Source organism: Symphalangus syndactylus, chromosome 21 (genome assembly GCF_028878055.3).
Source record: "Symphalangus syndactylus isolate Jambi chromosome 21, NHGRI_mSymSyn1-v2.1_pri, whole genome shotgun sequence".
Lineage (NCBI taxonomy): Eukaryota > Metazoa > Chordata > Mammalia > Primates > Hylobatidae > Symphalangus > Symphalangus syndactylus.
The window spans coordinates 82,105,779-82,125,411 of NC_072443.2; the positions used below are offsets into that span (position 1 = coordinate 82,105,779).

At 37.8% G+C, this 19,633-nt stretch overlaps 1 long non-coding RNA gene across 2 annotated transcripts in view; it reads left to right on the forward strand.

The window, feature by feature from the left end:
• LOC129471177 (uncharacterized) overlaps nt 1-19,633 on the forward strand; it is a 77,346-nt gene that overhangs the window by 4,125 nt on the left and 53,588 nt on the right. Inside the window, exon 1 of one of the 2 annotated variants that reach the window (XR_008653510.2) lies at nt 17,383-17,575. The exons of the other annotated variant lie outside the window; for it this stretch is intronic. This is a non-coding gene — a long non-coding RNA (uncharacterized lncRNA). Of the gene's footprint in view, nt 1-17,382; nt 17,576-19,633 lie in introns of those variants that run through there. 2 annotated transcript variants of the gene reach the window in all.

Consider the following 19,633-nt stretch of genomic DNA (forward strand, 5'->3'; position numbering starts at 1 on the left):
GATGAATGGACCTGGGAGGTAGAAGTACTAGCTTGTGAATGATTTTCTTTGTAATTTGAGCCCAACAGGCAGAACAAAATCCCTTCAGGTGTGGTTACATGCCTCAGTCTTCTTTCCTGGTAATAAAATTTCAAGGAGGGGATGGAAGGCAGTCATGTTCTCTTTGGTGGGCCAGGTCTTAAGGTGGATAAAGGAATATTAAAAGTTAAATTTCATCCTGTTCTGGGGGTGGGGAGAAGGGAGAACAGGAGAGATTAGAAAGTCCTTGATTCTGGAATTATAGGTGTGCTGTGGCTCACGGCTATAATCCCAGCAGTTTGGGAGGCTGAGGTGGGAGGATCGCTTGAAGCCTGGAGTTTGAGACTAGCCTGGGTGACAAAGCGAGACTCTGTCTCAAAAGAAAAAAAATAAAGAAGAAAGTTCTTGATTCTGAGGTAATTTCTAAGGCCTTCCTATTATGGTTCAAAGTGTTCAGCATGCCAAAACACCATTCATTTTGCAGTGTTGTTTTCTAAGCCCCAACAGTATACATAGTAAATGTGTATGCGCATGCTCCTTCATGTATGATGAGATTACATCCTGATAAACTTACTGTAAGTCAAAAATATTGTAAGTCAAAAATGCATTTAATACCCTATAAACCCATTGTAAAGTCAAGAAATTATAACTCGAACTGTTGTAAGTCAGGGACTATCTGTACTTTTTACTTCACAAATTTCAGTAATTTAGAGCTCAGACAAACCCATTGTCTTAAATGGACACTTTTCCAGATGTATAAAATTTATAGAAGGTTTTTTTTTTCAATCCTGTTTCCTTGATTTTCCAGTGGCTCTCAATACATTCACTAGTCTCTATGACTGTTAATCCAGGCTTTTCTTGAGGTAGGCGTTTTCTCGTTCATGGCCTTCAGGCTTGCTTATTTTTTTTCTCTCTATTCCTCTTTGATTCTTATAATCCTGTAATAACTTTATTAGTCCACAATTGAGCAAGCAATTAAGAACCTTCTTAAATGCATACTTGAGTACTGTACTTGATAAGTATTGTATTCTGCTATTTCCATCTTTTTGTAGTGCTCTACAGTTGTGTTTATTGAAAGCATTCAAGGCTCTTTGCACCAGCCAGTTTTTCATCCTCATTGTTTGCTGTGTGCATCCACTTGAAAACTTGCATATAATTTCCTTTGAAAGGACAAGGGTTGCAGTTTTACTGGATTGCAGCTTCTTTGTTTCAGAATCTAATGATGTATAAAAATATTGTAAGAAAAAGCCGTTGTGGTTTAATGCATTTGGGAAAGTTAACTGAAAAAAAACCTATACTCCTTATTTATATGAGAACAGTAATATTTTACCTAATTTTTGGAACACTTCATGTGAATACATTTCTTCTGTGCTAGGGCATCAAGTCTTATTTTCAAATCTAATTTCATTTTTCTCTTCAGTATCCCTTTTTAAAATAGATTTTTAATAATGACTTTCTTAAATTGAAAGCTGAGTAATTGTACTAATGGCTTATTCTTACAAATTCCCTGCTGAAATTGGGATTTGAATGCCACTTTTAACATAAGAATAGTAAAAAGTTTAGTTAGTTGAATATGCAGTTGGGATTTAGCTAATTTTTCTTTCTTTCTTTTTTTTTTTTTCTTTGAGACAGAGTTTTCCTCTTGTTGCCCAGGCTGGAGGGCAATGGTGCGATCTTGGCTCACCGCAACTTCCGCCTCTCAGGTTCAAGCGATTCTCCTGCCTCAGCCTCTCGAGTAGCTGGGATTACAGGCATGTGCCACCATACCCGGCTAATTTTGTATTTTAAGTAGAGATGGGGTTTCTCCATGTTGGTCAGGCTGGTCTTGAACTCCCAACCTCAGGTGATCTGCCCGCCTCAGCCTCCCAAAGTGCTGGGATTACAGGTGTGAGCCACCGCGCCTGGCCTGGGATTTAGCTAATTTTTCATAATCATATTTTTCATATGTGAAAAAAATGAAGTAACTACTGAATATCTTTTTATTTGGGTCTGCTTTTCTTGGACTCAAAAAAAAAAAACTGTAGGTCATGAAATAGATTGTAAATTACCTTGAAGTTTTTAATGTATTTCCCAAAGTCCAGATGTGTATTAGGTTGTTCATTGGCTTGTTTATATAGTCAAAAATAGCATTTTAACTAGTGTAAATGTAAGTCTCAATTTTTAGTCAACTTAAAATATTTGTAGCAGGTGTAATTGCTAACAGTAATTTGAAAAATGGGATAAAGTTATCCTTTTACAGTTTTTTTGTCTGACGAATATTTGTTTAATGTGAAGTAGAAGTGAAACATGTTTGCCTGTATGCCTAAAATTTTGAAGAGAAGTAGAGGGGAAAAGAAATGGATTCATTTTAACTCTAGATGGCAGTTAAACACAACTAACAAAGACCAACTTTTTTGAAATAAAGAGAAAAATAGTAAAACACACACACGTTCTGTTTTACTATCCAATTAATTATATTCTCAAAATGATGTCTCAGATTGATAGTACTAAATAAACATGTATAAGATGTAATTACATAAAGGTGAAATAAATAATGAAAGCCTGTAATTGCAATAGTTTTTTTTCACCTGATAATATGGCATACACCCATGCAATGGCTTATATTGCTAGTATTTTATTTTGTCACTTTTACTAACATTTAGTTCAGTGTAGTTTCATTTTATGTGCAATTATTTACCAGTATCAATTCAAACCATATGCCATTGGGAAAACTATTACACATTTAATGTTTTGAAATGTTTAAGTAGAAGCAAAGCTTGTTTTCCTGAAGTGTGTTCCATAAAAGTAGACTCCAAAATCTGCCATAGATGTCCATGCATGTACATTTGAGATCGCATTTTTCTTTCCTTTGCTTTGCATTAAAAGTATATTTTTACATCTATTTTATTCACAATTTTAGCTTGTTGCTTTCTGGGGTGCTAAAATTACGTTTCTGATGGTATTTTTGAGGGAAAAGAAAAGCTTGTTCGATTATACTTTTTTCTCATCTCATGGTCTCAGCTCGTTGTTTACTGTCATTTCTATAGACTTGTGGAGTGCAACTGTTTCTTGTTTATGAACACCATACATTGATGTGGTATCTAGCAAATAGTACAAAAATAAATTAGACCTAAGGAGTCTCATCTGACTTGTCAGAAAGCTTAAAAAAGGAAAGGATGTGATATGTTTTAAAAATGCTTTATTGTAGATTTTATATGAAATAACATAATCCTTTTGACAGGACTAGTTGATTTGATTCTCATTTCCTATATATAGCAATTTATGCTCTGAGTATCCGTCTGAATAGTGGATTAGCTCATACATGGCAGCTGATGCCCTGGGTGAAGGGACTTGCTCTCCACTTTTGTAAGCCCTGTGAAGTTGTAAGAAATGTTACTGTCATGCATAAAGGTGTGGAGGTGCAGGTCATCCTACTGGAAACTAGGACCTTACTGGACACCTCAGATCTTGGAGTCAGCATTTGCCTTTGGGGTTGGTTGTGGAATAAATGTTCAATAGAATCTCCAAGAGTTCTAGTGCCTTTAGAATTATTTACCTGGGACGGGCGCGGTGGCTCAAGCCTGTAATCCCAGCACTTTGGGAGGCCGAGGCGGGCGGATCACGAGGTCAGGAGATAGAGACCATCCTGGCTAACACGGTGAAACCCCGTCTCTACTAAAAAAATACAAAAAATTAGCCGGGCGCGGTGGCGGGCGCCTGTAGTCCCAGCTACTCGGGAGGCTGAGGCAGGAGAATGGCGTGAACCCGGGAGGCGGAGCTTGCAGTGAGCTGAGATCGCGCCACTCCACTCCAGCCTAGGGAACAGAGCAAGACTCTGTCTCAAAAAAAAAAAAAAAAAAAAAAAAAAAAGAATTATTTACCTGGACTCCAAACTCTTCATATCAGTTATTGTTTCATAATGGGTTCTTCATGGATGCTAGTGGAATATATTTAAGTTGGCAAAAGGACAAGCACTTTCTTTTCTTTTTTTTTTTTTTATTATACTTTAGGTTTTAGGGTACTTGTGCACAATGTGCAGGTTTGTTACATATGTATCCATGTGCCGTGTTGGTGTGCTGCACCCATTAACTCGTCATTTAGCATTAGGTCTATCTCCTAATGCTGTCCCTCCCCTCCGCCAACCCACACCAGTCCCTGGAGTGTGATGTTCCCCTTCCTGTGTCCATGAGTTCTCATTGTTCAGTTCCCACCTATGAGTGAGAACATGTGGTGTTTGGTTTTTTGTCCTTGCAATAGTTTACTGAGAATGATGTTCTCCAGTTTCAGCCATGTCCCTACAAAGGACATGAACTCATCATTTTTTATGGCTGCATAGTATTCCATGGTGTATATGTGCCACATTTTCTTAATCCAGTCTATCGTTGTTGGACATTTGTGTTGGTTCCAAGTCTTTGCTATTGTGAATAGTGCCACAACAAACATACGTGTGCATGTGTCTTTATATCAGCATGATTTATAGTCCTTTGGGTATATACCCAGTAATGGGATGGCTGAGTCAAATGGTATTTCTAGTTCTAGATCCCTGAGGAATCGCCACACTGACTTCCACAATGGTTGAACTAGTTTACAGTCCCACCAACAGTGTAAAAGTGTTCCTATTTCTCCACATCCTCTCCAGCACCTGTTGTTTCCTGACGTTTTAATGATGGCCATTCTAACTGGTGTGAGATGGTATCTCATTGTGGTTTTTGATTTGCATGTCTCTGATGGCCAGTGATGATGAGCATTTTTTCATGTGTTTTGTGGCTGCATAAATGTCTTCTTTTGAGAAGTGTCTGTTCATGTCCTTCGCCCACTTTTTGATGAGGTTGTTTGTTTTTTTCTTGTAAATTTGTTTGAGTTCATTGTAGATTCTGGATATTAGCCCTTTGTCAGATGAGTAGGTTGCAAAAATTTTCTCCCATTCTGTAGGTTGCCTGTTCACTCTGATGGTAGTTTCTTTTGCTGTGCAGGAGCTCTTTAGTTTAATTAGATCCGATTTGTCAATTTTGGCTTTTGTTGCCATTGCTTTTGGTGTTTTAGACATGAAGTCCTTGCCCACACCTATGTCCTGAATGGTATTGCCTAGGTTTTCTTCTAGGGTTTTTATGATGTTAGGTCTAGCATGTAAGTCTTTAATCCATCTTGAATTAATTTTTGTATAAGGTGTAAGGAAGGGATCCAGTTTCAGCTTTCTACATATGGCTAGCCAGTTTTCCCAGCACCATTTATTAAATAGGGAATCCTTTCCCCATTTCTTGTTTTTGTCAGGTTTATCAAAGATCAGATAGTTGTAGATATGTGGCATTATTTCTGAGGGCTCTGTTCGGTTCCATTGATCTATGTCTCTGTTGTGGTACCAGTACCATGCTGTTTTGGTTGCTGTAGCCTTGTAGTATAGTTTGAAGTCATGTAGCGTGATGCCTCCAGCTTTGTTCTTTTGGCTTAGGATTGACTTGGTTATGCGGGCTCTTTTTTGGTTCCATATGAACTTTAAAGTAGTTTTTTCCAATTCTGTGAAGAAAATCATTGGTAGCTTGATGGGGATGGCATTGAATCTGTAAATTACCTTGGGCAGTATGGCCATTTTCACGATATTGATTCTTCCAACCCATGAGCATGGAATGTTCTTCCATTTGTTTGTATCCTCTTTGATTTCATTGAGCAGTGGTTTGTAGTTCTCCTTGAAGAGGTCCTTCACATCCCTTGTAAGTTGGATTCCTAGGTATTTTATTCTCTTTAAAGTAATTGTGAATGGGAGTTCATGCATGATTTGGCTCTCTGTTTGTCTGTGATTGGTGTACAAGAATGCTTATGGTTTTTGTACATTGATTTTGTATCCTGAGACTTTGCTGAAGTTGCTAATCAGCTTAAGGAGATTTTGGGCTGAGATAATGGGGTTTTCTAGATATACAATCATGTCATCTGCAAACAGGGACAATATGAATTCCTCTTTTCCTAAGTGAATACCCTTTATTTCCTTCTCCTGCCTGATTGCCCTGGCCAGAACTTCCAGCACTATGTTGAATAGGAGTGGTGAGAGAGGCCATCCCTGTCTTGTGCCAGTTTTCAAAGGGAATGCTTCCAGTTTTTGCCCATTCAGTATGATATTGGCTGTGGGTTTGTCATAGATAGCTCTTAGGATTTTGAGATACGTCCCATCAATACCTAATTTATTGAGAGTTTTTAGCATGAAGCGTTGTTGAATTTTGTCAAAGGCCTTTTCTGCATCTATTGAGATAATCATGTGGTTTTTGTCTTTGGTTCTGTTTATATGCTGGATTACATTTATTGATTTGCCTATGTTGAACCAGCCTTGCATCCCAGGGATGAAGCCCACTTGATCATGGTGGATAAGCTTTTTGATGTGCTGCTGGATTCGGTTTGCCAGTATTTTATTGAGGATTTTTGCATCAATGTTCATCAAGGATATTGGTCTGAAATTCTCTTTTTTGGTTATGTCTCTGCCAGGCTTTGGTATCAGGACGATGCTGGCCTCATAAAATGTGTTAGGGAGGATTCCCTCTTTTTCTATTGATTGGAATAGTTTCAGAAGGAATGGTACCAGTTCCTCCTTGTACCTCTGGTAGAATTCGGCTGTGAATCCATCAGGTCCTGGACCCTTTTTGGTTGGTAAGCTATTGATTATTGCCACAATTTCAGAGCCTGTTATTGGTCTATTCAGAGATTCAACTTCTTCCTGGTTTAGTCTTGGGAGGGTGTATTTGTCGAGGAATTTATCCATTTCTTCTAGATTTTCTAGTTTATTTGCGTAGAGGTGTTTGTAGTATTCTCTGATGGTAGATTGTATTTCTGTGGGATCGGTGGTGATAACCCCTTTTATCATTTTTTATTGCATCTATTTGATTCTTCTCTCTTTTCTTCTTTATTAGTCTTGCTAGCGGTCTATCAATTTTGTTGATCTTTTCAAAAAAGCAGCTCCTGGATTCATTAATTTTTTTGAAGGGTTTTTTGTGTCTCTATTTCCTTCAGTTCTCCTCTGATTTTAGTTATTTACAGCCTTCTGCTAGCTTTTGAATGTGTTTGCTCTTGCTTTTCTAGTTCTTTTAATTGTGATGTTAGGGTGTCAATTTTGGATCTTTCCTGCTTTCTCTTATGGACATTTAGTGCTATAAATTTCCCTCTACACACTGCTTTGAATGTGTCCCAGAGATTCTGATATGTTGTGTCTTTGTTCTCGTTGGTTTCAAAGAACATCTTTATTTCTGCCTTCATTTCATTATGTACCCAGTAGTCATTCAGGAGCAGGTTGTTCAGTTTCCATGTAGTTGAGCGGTTTTGAGTGCGTTTCTTAATCCTGAGTTCTAGTTTGATTGCGCTGTGGTCTGAGAGACAGTTTGTTATAATTTCTATTCTTTTACATTTGCTGAGGAGAGCTTTACTTCCAACTATGTGGTCAATTTTGGAATAGGTGTGGTGTGGTGCTGAAAAAAATGTATATTCTGTTGATTTGGGGTGAAGAGTTCTGTACATGTCTATTAGGTCCACTTTGTGCAGAGCTGAGTTCAATTCCTGGATATCCTTGTTAACTTTCTGTCTCGTTGATCTGTCTAATGTTGACAGTGGGGTGTTAAAATCTCCCATTATTATTGTGTGGGAGTTTAAGTCTCTTTGTAGGTCACTCAGGACTTGCTTTATGAATCTGGGTGCTGCTGTGTTGGGTGCATATATATTTAGAATAGTTAGCTCTTCTTGTTGAATTGATCCCTTTACCATTATGTAATGGCTTTCTTTGTCTCTTTTGATCTTTGCTGGTTTAAAGTGTATTTTATCAGAGACTAGGATTGCAACCCCTGCCTTTTTTTGTTTTCCATTTGCTTGGTAGATCTTCCTCCATCCCTTTATTTTGAGTCTATGTGTGTCTCTGCACGTGAGATGGGTTTCCTGAATACAGCACACTGATGGGTCTTGACTCCTTATCCAGTTTGCCAGTCTGTGTCTTTTAATTGGAGCATTTAGCCCATTTACATTTAAAGTTAATATTGTTATGTGTGAATCTGATCCTGTCATTGTGATGTTAGTTGGTTATTTTGCTCGTTAGTTGATGCAGTTTCTTCCTAGCCTTGATGGTCTTTACAATTTGGCATGTTTTTGCAGTGGCTGGTACCGGTTGTTCCTTTGCATGTTTAGTGCTTCCTTCAGGAGCTCTTTTAGGGCAGGCCTGGTGGTGACAAAATCACTCAGCATTTGCTTGTCTGTAAAGTATTTTATTTCTCCTTCACTTATGAAGCTTAGTTTGGCTGGATATGAGATTCTGGGTTGAAAATTCTTTTCTTTAAGAATGTTGCATATCGGCCCCCACTCTCTTCTGGCTTGTGAAGTTTCTGCCGAGATATTAGCTGTTAGTCTGATGGGCTTCCCTTTGTGGGTAACCCGACCTTTCTCTCTGGCCGCCCTTAACATTTTTGCCTTCATTTCAACTTTGGTGAATCTGACAATTATGTGTCTTGGAGTTGCTCTTCTCGAGGAGTATCTTTGTGGCGTTCTCTGTATTTCCTGAATCTGAATGTTGGCCTACCTTGCTAGATTGGGGAAGTTCTCCTGGATAATATCTTGCAGAGTGTTTTCCAACTTGGTTCCATTCTCCCCGTCATTTTCAGTTACACCAATCAGACGTAGATTTGGTCTTTTCACATAGTCCCAAATTTCTTGGAGGCTTTGTTTGTTTCTTTTTATTCTTTTTTCTCTAAACTTCCCTTCTCGCTTCATTTCATTCATTTCATCTTCCATCACTGATACCCTTTCTTCCAGTTGATCACGTTGGCTCCCGAGGCTTCTTCAATCTTCATGTAGTTCTTGAAACTTGGCTTTCAGCTCCATCAGCTCCTTTAAGCCCTTCTCTCCATTGGTTATTCTAGTTATCCATTCGTCTAATTTTTTTTCAAAGTTTTTAACTTCTTTGCTATTGTTTTGAATTTCCTCCTGTAGCTCGGAGTAGTTTGATCGTCTGAAGCCTTCTTCTCTCAACTCGTCAAAGTCAGTCTCCATCCAGCTTTGTTCTGTTGCTGGTGAGGAACTGCATTCCTTTGGAGGAGGAGAGGTGCTCTGCTTTTTAGAGTTTCCAGGTTTTCTGCTCTGTTTTTTCCCCATCTTTGTGGTTTTATCTACTTTTGGTCTTTGATGATGGTGATGTACAGATGGGTTTTTGGTGTGGATGTCCTTTCTGTTTGTTAGTTTTTCTTCTACCAGACAGGACCCTCAGCTGCAGGTCTGTTGGAGTTCGCTAGAGGTCCCCTCCAGACCCTGTTTGGCTGAGTGTCAGCAGCGGTGGCTGCAGAACAGTGGATTTTTGTGAGACCACAAATTCAGCTGTCTCATAGTTCCTCTGGAAGTTTTGTCTCAGAGGAGTACCTGGCCGAGTGAGGTGTCAGTCTGTCCCTACTGGGGGGTGCCTCCCAGTTAGGCTGCTCGGGGGTCAGGGACCCACTTTAGGAGGCAGTCTGTCCATTCTCAGATATCCAGCTGTGTGCTAGGAGAACCATTACTCTCTTCAAAGCTGTCAGACAGGGACATTTAAGTCTGCAGAGGTTCCTGCTGACTTTGTCTGTACCCTGCCCCCAGAGGTGGAGCCTACAGAAGCGGGCATGCCTTCTTGAGCTGTGGTGGGCTCCACCCAGTTCGAGCTTCCTGGCTGCTTTGTTTACCTAAGGAAGCCTGGGCAATGGTGGGCACCCCTCCCCCAGCCTCGCTGCCACCTTGCAGTTTGATCTCAGACTGCTGTGCTAGCAATCAGCGAGATTCCGTGGGCATAGGACCCTCCGAGCCAGGTGCTGGACACAATCTCCTGGTGTGCTGTTTTCCAAGCCCGTTGAAAAGCGCAGTATTAGGGTGGGAGTGACCCAATTTTCCAGGTGCTGTCTGTTACCCCTTTCTTTCACTAGGAAAGGGAACTCCCTGACCCCTTGCCCTTCCTGCGTGAGGCAATGCCTCGCCCTGCTTTGGCTCGTGCACAGTGCATTGCACCAACTGTCCTGCACCCACTGTTTGGCACTCCCTAGTGAGATGAACCCAGTACCTCAAACGGAAATGCAGAAATCACCCATCTTCTGTGCTGCTCACACTGGGAGCTGTAGACCGGAGCTGTTCCTATTCCGCCGTCTTGGCTCCACCCTCCACTCTCTTTTCTTTTTAAAGCAGTGTAAAAAGTCCCATGTTAGTAAAAAAATAATGAATTTATCCATTTATTTTTAGAGAAGCTTGTAGTAGAACTTTATAAGAATAAATAGAGTTGCTCACCTCCAAGATTGTTGCCTTGCAAGAATAAAAGGTGCTGGAGATGCTGATTTTTTTTTTTTTTTTTTTTTTTTTTTTTTGAGACAGTCTTGCACTGTTGCCCAGGCTGGAGTGCAGTGGCGCGATCTCGGCTGACTGCAAGCTCCGCCTCCCGTGTTTACACCATTCTCCTGTCTCAGTCTCCCGAGTAGCCGGGACTACTGGCGCCCGCCACCATGTCTGGCTAATTTTTTGTATTTTTAGTAGAGACGGGGTTTCACCGTGTTAGCCAGGATGGTCTCGATTTCCTGACCTTGTGATCCTCCCGCCTTGGACTCCCAAAGTGCTGGGATTCCAGGCGTGAGCCACCGCGCCCAGCCTGGAGCTGCTGATTTTTGAGTTGAATACAGAAACCTGGATTTTCATGTGAAATCATCTTACTTCTCAGTGTTAGCAACTCATTCAAGTAAAAAACTACAAAGCAAAAAATTTAAAACATACCAGCAGACTGAGAGTTTGTAATCTTTAATGTATAGCACTCTCATTTTTTAGCTCATTTAAAAATAACATATATTGTAAAATTGATTGCTTAAAATCTTTTAGTTATTGGATACAGTCCGGTGATATTTGAGGTTATACTTTAGTTATTTTAAAATCAGATTTTGGAGTCTTTCTAAAAGACTTCTATTTCGTATCCACCATGAGTGTCTTGAGTAATATCTTCGGATATCTGATCCTATCCTTTACATTTTTCTTCCTAATTTCATGATCAAAGAATAACCTTAAATTAAGTTATGGGAGTATATTGTTATAGGTACAGTGTGCTACCTACCTTGCGTCCAAACATGCAAGTACTAATGAAATGTGACACCTTCATCATTAGTTTTCTTTATCTTACATTTTTCCTTCTACAGTCTTCTTTATGGTCTTAGTGATTTTTTAAAAATGTTAATCAGAATTTGTAACTCCCTTCCTTAAACCCTGTAGTGGCTTTCCATTGCCCTTATCATAAAATACACACTCCTTGGCATGGCCTCTAAGGCCCTGCTTGATCAGATCCCTGCTTACCTCTCTAAACTCATTTCTTACCAGGTTCCCCATTCTTCACTCTTGTCTTGCTGATGTACACCAAGCTTAGTCCCATTTCAAGGACTTTTTCACCTGATGTTCCCTTTGCCTGGAATATCTTCCACAAAGCTTTATACGTTCTTTGCTACTCACTTCCCGAGTGAGGCTTTCCTGTCCACTCTGCCAAAAACAATTCCTTTCACCATCATTTTCTGTCTTGTTACCTTGCTTTCTTTATTTATTTAAAGTAATACTTAACGTCTGTCTGATATATATTTGCCTACTTGTTTGTCCTTCCTCTCGCTGGCATGTACATACGTTTCATGAAGACAGTAACCTTGTCTATCTTGCTAATTGCTTTATCCTCAGTATCTAGAAGAGAGCCTAGCCCTATTCAGCTGAAGAGAAGTGTAAAATAAATGAATAAATAAAGTCTAGGTAACCATGGTGACACTGAATGGTAGAAGACAGACCTCAAATTGGAAAGGGCTACAGAAGCAAAACTATGAAGATACTGTAAGTATGATGCTGGTACCTCAATGCTGTACATTTGACATATTTATCCATCATGTAACCCATCTCACGATAGCTTTTTTTCAGTTTTTGTTTTAGAAATTTGACTTTCTGTATGATAGAATTAAAAACTGGTATTTTAAACATGCTTTCTAGAACTACATTCCCCTAAATGATTTACTAAATTCATAAAGTGTGGTTTTTACATGTGGACTACTATAATAACATGAAATGTATTAGAAAGTTATCCTTTCTGAATCAACATAGTGTTGACATTTGAAGGTCACAGTAAATCCTAGGGATGTGTTTTAAATGATTCAGTCATGCACTGCATAACAAAGTTTCTGTCAATGAGATTACTTACAAGAAGGTGGTCCCATAAGGTTATAATACTGTATATTATATTTTTACTTTACCTTTTTAATGTTTAGATATGTTTAGATACACAAACTCTTACTATTGTGTTACAGTTGTCCACAGTATTCAGTATGGTAAAATTTTGTACAGGTTCATAGCCCAGAAGCAATAGGCTGTACCATATTGCCTAGGTATATAGTAGGCTATGCCATCTAGGTTTGTGTAAGTGACTCCATGATGTTCAAATAACAATGAAATTGCCTAACAATGAATTTTTGAGAACATATGCCCATCATTAATATAATGCATGACTGTACTTTGAATTGCTATCAGATAACGAAGGATTCTGAGAAATACGATTTAATAATTATTTGTATAGTATTTGCTTTGCTTTAAATATCCTTAGTATGAGTAAGTTCTTGGTAGAGAGGTAAGTCACAGTAGACAGAGCACAGAAAATACGTTATATAGTTAAAGTATTTTAGCATTGCTGAAAGATTTTTTTGAATAGTTTTGTTACAGTTTGTTTTGCATGTGAACTCTTTGTGTGAGAAAATTCTCTACAAAATATGTTTTAGAGGTATGGTGATGGAACGTTCATTTCATGTGCCCAAAATATTATTTCTCTCTCAAAAATATATAATTTTATGGTTCAGATGAATTTCTGACAGCTGTGAATGCTTTCTAATTCATTTTAAGATCACCAGTTCTTATTGATATTTTAAAATACAGTCTGTTGAGAGTACTTATGTGACTTTATGGGAAGGTTTGTGAAAAAAAATGGTTTGTATAAATTTACTTCTCTGCCAACTTTGCTGCATGTAAATGTATCCCTATCAAATTTCTACCTTCATCGGGTAAGGGTAGTGCACCCTTAAACAAAGTATGTACAGGAAAAGAAATAAAAAAAAATCTGTAAACTTCATATCGCAGTCATAATAAAAATAACCCAGTTTATGCTGTGAATAGAACTAAGGAGTTTGACCTTTACAACTGAAATGTGCTGAGCCCTTAGACTTATATTTGCTAGAGAGGCAGTGTGTTGAATAGCCATCTTACTGAATGAGAACATGTAGATTCCAGCTCTAGATTTGCTACTGATGAACTGTTTCATCATTGGTAAAAAAGGCAGAAATTACCTTCTTTCTCTACGTTACAGGATACTTGTGAGGGCCAAGTGAGATAATGGATATGAAAGTGCTTTTGGAATTGAAAGACACTGTAAAGTGTAAGGTTTTCATTTAAGAGTGGCTTTAACAGTAAACTGCATCCATTTTCTTAGACTGTATCACACATAGTCTTCTTACTAAGGTGGTGTAAAAACCTCATAAATTGTTTAACTTAGAATATGGGACTATCTTATGGACTGGGTTTTCCTTGATAGCAAGACTGTGGTATATTTTAGTCCTGATTTATTCTATGAATTTCCAGCGCTTATCTTTTCAAAGATAGTATTTTCTCTCATCTCTGTAATAATATGAGCTGAAAAGACTGATAAGCTCTAAAGTTTACTTAGCAGCTGAATAAAGGTATTTATACATTGATTTGACATGCAAATAAAGGTTTTTTTTTTTTACAGTAAATCTTGCAATAGTGTTCTTAGCTGTATTTATATTTTTCATTCAGCGTTGTTAACTAACTTGCCCATGTGTTTTAGACTCAGAATTACTGGGTATTCGTTTTTCAGCCTGGAACTTACACAAATGAATTCTCAAAAGTCATTGACAAGTAAATAATTTAAACTTAATTTTAAAACGTTTTAAACTCACAGAGCAAAGTTTCCCAGAAGGGTAGAATTAACACATCTGTTGGATTTTGAGGCATATTTTGAAGGCACAAAATTATAATACTATTTTATCTCCACATGTATGGAATAGATTTCATTATTTTTGACCTATTGCTTAAAAGAGAGCTGTACTATTTGTATTTAAATTTCATGTTCTTGGGATACTTTTAAGTAGAGTGACCGTATTTAAAGCTGTACAAGAAAATTCTGATCTTTGAGAAGCAGTGTTTTCAAGGAAAATGTAAAAAAACTGTACTGACTCAAATGGTCTGTTTTATAGTCTCTATTTTTTCTTTTAAATTTTACTTTAGGTTCTGGGATACATGTGCTGAATGTGCAGGTTTGTTACATAGGTATGCATGTGCCATGGTGGTTTGCTGCACCTATCAACACATCATCTAGGTTTTAAGCCCCACATGCATTAGGTATTTGTCCTAATGCTCTCCCTCTCTTTTCCTCCCACCCCTCGACAGGCCCTGGTGTGTGATGTTACCCTCCCTGTGTCTGTGTGTTCTCATTGTTCAGCTCCCACTTATGAGTGAGAACATGTGGTGTTTGGTTTTCTGTTCCTGTGTTAGTTTGCTGAGGATGATGGTTTCCAGTTTCATCCATGTCCCTGCAAAGGACATTAACTCATTTTTTATGGCTGCATAGTATTCCATGGTGTATATGTGCCACATTTTCTTTATTCAGTCCATCATTGATGGGCATTTGGGTTGGTTCCAAGTCTTTGCTATTGTAAATAGTGCTGCAAGAAGCATACGTGTGCATGCCTTTATAGTAGAATGATTTATAATCCTTTGGGCGTATACCCAGTAATGGGATTGTTGGGTCAAATGGTATTTCTGGTTCTAGATTCTTGAGGAATTGCCACACTATCTTCCACAATGGTTGAATTAATTTACACTCCTACCAACAGTGTAAAAGCATTCCTGTTTCTCCGCATCCTCCAGCATCCGTTGTTTCCAGACTTCTTAATGATCGCCATTCTAGCTGACATAAGATGGTATCTTACTGTGGTTTTGATTTGCATTTCTCTAATGACCAGTGATGATGAGCTTTTTTTTCATATGTTTGTTGGCTGCATAAATGCCTTCTTTTGAGAAGTGTCTGTTCATATCCTTTACCCAGTTTTTGATGGGGTTTTTTTTTCTTGTAAATTTGTTTTAAGTTCATTGTAGATTCTGGATAGTAAACCTTTGTCAGATGGATAGATTGCAAAAATTTTCTTCCATTCTGTAGGTTGCCTGTTCACTCTGATGATAGTTTCTTTTGCTGTGAAGAAGCTCTTTAGTGTAATTAGATCTCATTTGTCAATTTTGGCTTTTGTTGCAATTGCTTTTGGTGTTTTTACTCATGAAGTCTTTGCCCATGCCTGTGTCCTGAATGGTGTTGCCTAGGTTTTCTTCTAGGGTTTTTATGGTTTTAGGTTTTAAGTCTTTAATCCATCTTGAGTTATTTTTTGTATAAGGTGTAAGGAAGGGATCCAGTTTCTGTTTTCTGCATACGGCTAGCCAGTTTCCCAGCACCATTTATTAAATAGGCAATCCTTTCCCCATTGCTTGTTTTTGTCAGGTTTGTCAAAGATCAGATGGTTGTAGATGTGTGGTGGTATTTCTGAGGCATCTGTTCTGTTCCATTTGTCTATATATCTGTTTTGGTACCAGTATCATGCTGTTTTGGTTACTGTAGCCTTGTAGTATAGTTTGAAGTCAGGCAGTGCAATGCCTCCAGCTTTGTTCTTCTTTCTTAGGATTGTCTTGGCTATATGGGCCCTTTTTTCGTTCCATATGAAATTTAAAGTAGTTTCTTCTAGTTTTGTGAAGAAAGTCAGTGGTAGCTTGATGGGAATAACATTGAATCTATAAATTACTTTGGGCAGTATGGCCATTTTCATGATATTGATTCTTCCTATCCATGAGCATCAAATTTTTTTTTCCATTTGTTTGTGTCCTCTCTTATTTCCTTTAGCAGTGGTTTGTAGTTCTCCTTGAAGAGGTCCTTCACAACCCTTGTAAGTTTTATTCCTAGGTATTTTATTTTCTTTGTAACAACTATGAATGGGAATTCACCCATGATTTGGCGCTCTGCTTGTCTATTATTGGTGTATAGGAATGCTTGTGATTTTTGCACATTGTGAGACTTTGCTGAAGTTGTTTGTAGTCTTTCTTTGACAGTAACATTAATGATATATCTTCCTTGGTTGTCACCTTCAGGCAAAGTCAAGTCCAAACTCTTTAGGTTGGTATTTAAGGTCTTCCATGGTATAAACCTTATCTTACTTTTCCAAGTTCATCTTATTTATTAAGACAAAAAGTTTTATTTATGCAAGTCTGTTTCCAACATGCACATGAACAGAATGTCCTTCATTACCTGTTTTTTTCACTCAAGATTTATCTGTTTTTTAAGGTCCAGCTGAAGTATCACATCCCTCTTGAAGCTTTTCCTCTGAACTCCTGTGGCACTTATTTATGTTAATAATACTAATCTATTTGTAATTTATGTGATACTAATCTATTTGGAACCTAATGATAAATTGTCATGTAGTGTTATTTAATTTTTCAGGTCTGTATATATTTTATTTTATTTATTTTTGAGACAGAGTCTTGATCTGTCACCCAGGCTGCAGTGCAGTGGTGTGATCTCTGCTCATTGCAACCTCCACCTCCTGGGTTCAAGCAATTCTCATGCCTCAGTCTCCCAAGTAGCTGGGACTACAGGTGTGTGCCACCACACCCACCTAATTTTTGTATTTTTAGTAGAGATGGCATTTTGCCATGTTGGCCGGGGTGGTTTTGAATTCCTGGCCTCAAGCGATCCACTCTCCTCAGCCTCCCAAAGTGCTGGGATTATAGGCATGAGCCACCATGCCCAGCCCAGGTCTGTATACACTTCGTGTGTATGTATGTGTGTTCTTTGTGTAGAGACTACATATTATTTTACATTGTTCCTAACTTCTACAGGGCTTGGAATATGTAGAGATAGGTGTATAAAATATATTCAGTAAATGTTAACATGGTTGTGATAGTTATCTTCCCAACTATTGTAGTTCTTGGTTGGAAGACTGGTTTAACATTTAAAGATGGGGTGACCCCAATCCATTCCTAGAAACTAAGGCATAGACTCTTAGCATAAGATTTCTGTCTCTGAAGAACAGTACTCTTATTTTAGAAAAACTTTGATAAAAGTGTTTAAAAGATGATTTAGGAAAGTGAACAATGTTTACTCATTATGCGTTCTCTTTTTATAGCTCTCAATTATTGAAGGCCCTCACGTCACATAGTCATAATTGGGAGGTCACCTTCCATGTCAACTTATAATGTTAAAAGAATACCACCCCATCCCAAGGCTCTTTGGGAGTATTGAGCATTTTGTCTTTAGTAGTGGTTTCATATCTCATGTCCTCATTAACCCATCACCTTTTGTTTTTCAGAGACAACTCCTGCATAACAAGATGAAGAATAGACTTGGGATAATTTGTCATAGCAGCAGTATAAAACCAAGTGGTTCATCTTACTAAAAATAGTTACAGGTTAACAAGTCAGAAATAGTTTTAAGGAGAAGGTCATCATCTGAGCATTGGAGTGAAGGGGATAGCATTTCAAGTGAGGGGTGTGACAGGTAAACACCTCAGTGTAGGAATGAAACAGTATGTGAATCAATAAATAGGTTGGACTTGGCTAGAAAATGAGTGTGAGTTGAAGAAAGGAGGAAATGCAAAGTTGGATAAATGGTAGTAGTAAAGAGAGGAATGATGATATGATTAAAGAACTATTGAATGCTCTAAGCAGGATTGACAAGATTAAATTAGTTGGTTTTTAAGGGAGATTAATTAACAGAACTTTATATTTGCATTTAAAAAATGTTTTTCAAATACATCCATTAAACATATTGGCTTTTATCCCTTTTGCTGTGTATCTCATGTGGCTTACACATAGCCTACATGATGCAAACTCAACAATGTACTTTGATTTCTTCGCTCTCTGCCAAAGTGTTTTTTGAAGCACACTGGTTATTCCCTAAAGTGGCTTTAGTCTTGTCTTTTTGATTTGTTTTCCTGCTTGCATAATGTGGATGTGAATCTGAATGTATGTTTCTGTCTTCATTTGAGCTTTATTAACAAAGCAACATAAGCATTCCTTCTGCTAATTCTAGGTCAGTACATAGGGATTGTGCTGATTGCCTAAGCTTTTCCCTAAATAAATACCTTAATGACAACTAATTAGGCTATCATTAAACCATATTTGTGGAACATCACCTTGAGTATAAAACGTATCTATTCAAGTATTAACTTTCATTTGGAAAACAAAAACAGTCTGTAAGAATATGGCTCTAAATAGAAAATATTTTTACCTGTTCACATAAATCATTTAGAAGAATAACCTCCTATTCACCGGGTATAGTATTCTGAGTTGACAGAATTGAACACAAATATGTCACTCTGTTGTCTTCTGGCTTGTGTGGTTTATGACAAGAAGATAAGTTCTTATCTTATTTACTTTTAGATAATGTGTTTTTTAAACTCTCTCTGGCTGCCGTCAAGATTTTTTTTTGGCTTTGGTTTTTACAATTTGAATATGATATGCCTAAGTGTGATTTTTTTGGGGGGGGAGGGTTAGTCATCCTGCTTGGTGTTCTTTAATCTCCTTGGATCTGTGGCTTGATGTCATGAATACAGGAAAACCTAAGTCATCATTTCCTCAAGTATTTCTTCTGCCTCTTTATCTCTTTCTTCTCCAGTTATACAATATGTACATCATTTGATATTGTTCTACAGTGTTTGGATTCTTTACACTGTTTTCATTCTTTTCCTCTCTTTATTTTATTTTGGGTTGTACGTATTGACCTGTCTTCAAGTTCACTGATTCTAGTATGTGTATTACATTGTAGTTTCATTTTGCATTTACTTAATGACTAAATATATTGAGTACATTTTTATGTGTTACTTGCCAGCTGTGTATCTTTGATGAAGTATCTGTTCAGCTATTTTGCCTGTGTTAAAAAATTGGATTGTTTCTTCTTTTTAAATAGCAGGAAATAAAGAGAAGTCAAGGAAGACAGCTAGATTTTTAGTTTGATTACCTGAGTAGATGTTACTACTGTTACAAGACTAGGGGAAGAACAGGTTGGGGGAAAATTCCAGTTGTGCTTTTGTCATGTTAAGTTTGGGATGCTGATTAGATATATAAATGGAGATGATAAATGTTCAGCTGGATATAAATCTGGAGTTCAGGGCATAGGTTTGGACAACATATGTACTTTGGGAGTCATTGGCATATAGAAAGTACATAATTCCATGGATTTGGATGGAATTACCCGAGGACAGAGGCTATACATAGAAGAAAAAAGGGCTACTTCAACAGAAGCTTGGGGCATGTCAGCATTTAGAAGTAAATCCAATAATAATGGAGATTTGAAAAATCCCATCAAACTTTTTGAGTAATTTTCACTCTGCAAAAGCACCTAAGGGAGTTGCATTTTTGGACCCCAGGTTGTTCTTAGCATGTTCCTAACCAGTGAGATAAGAGAAACATTACAAGAAAATCTGAGAAAAGAACTGCTAACCATGCTGGACTCTTCTGACACAAAATCCAGCTCACATATTCTTAAGCAATGTGTCTGAAGCAAAAGGTATCTTAATAACAAATATTAGTGATAAATTATAAGTTCTCATGATTA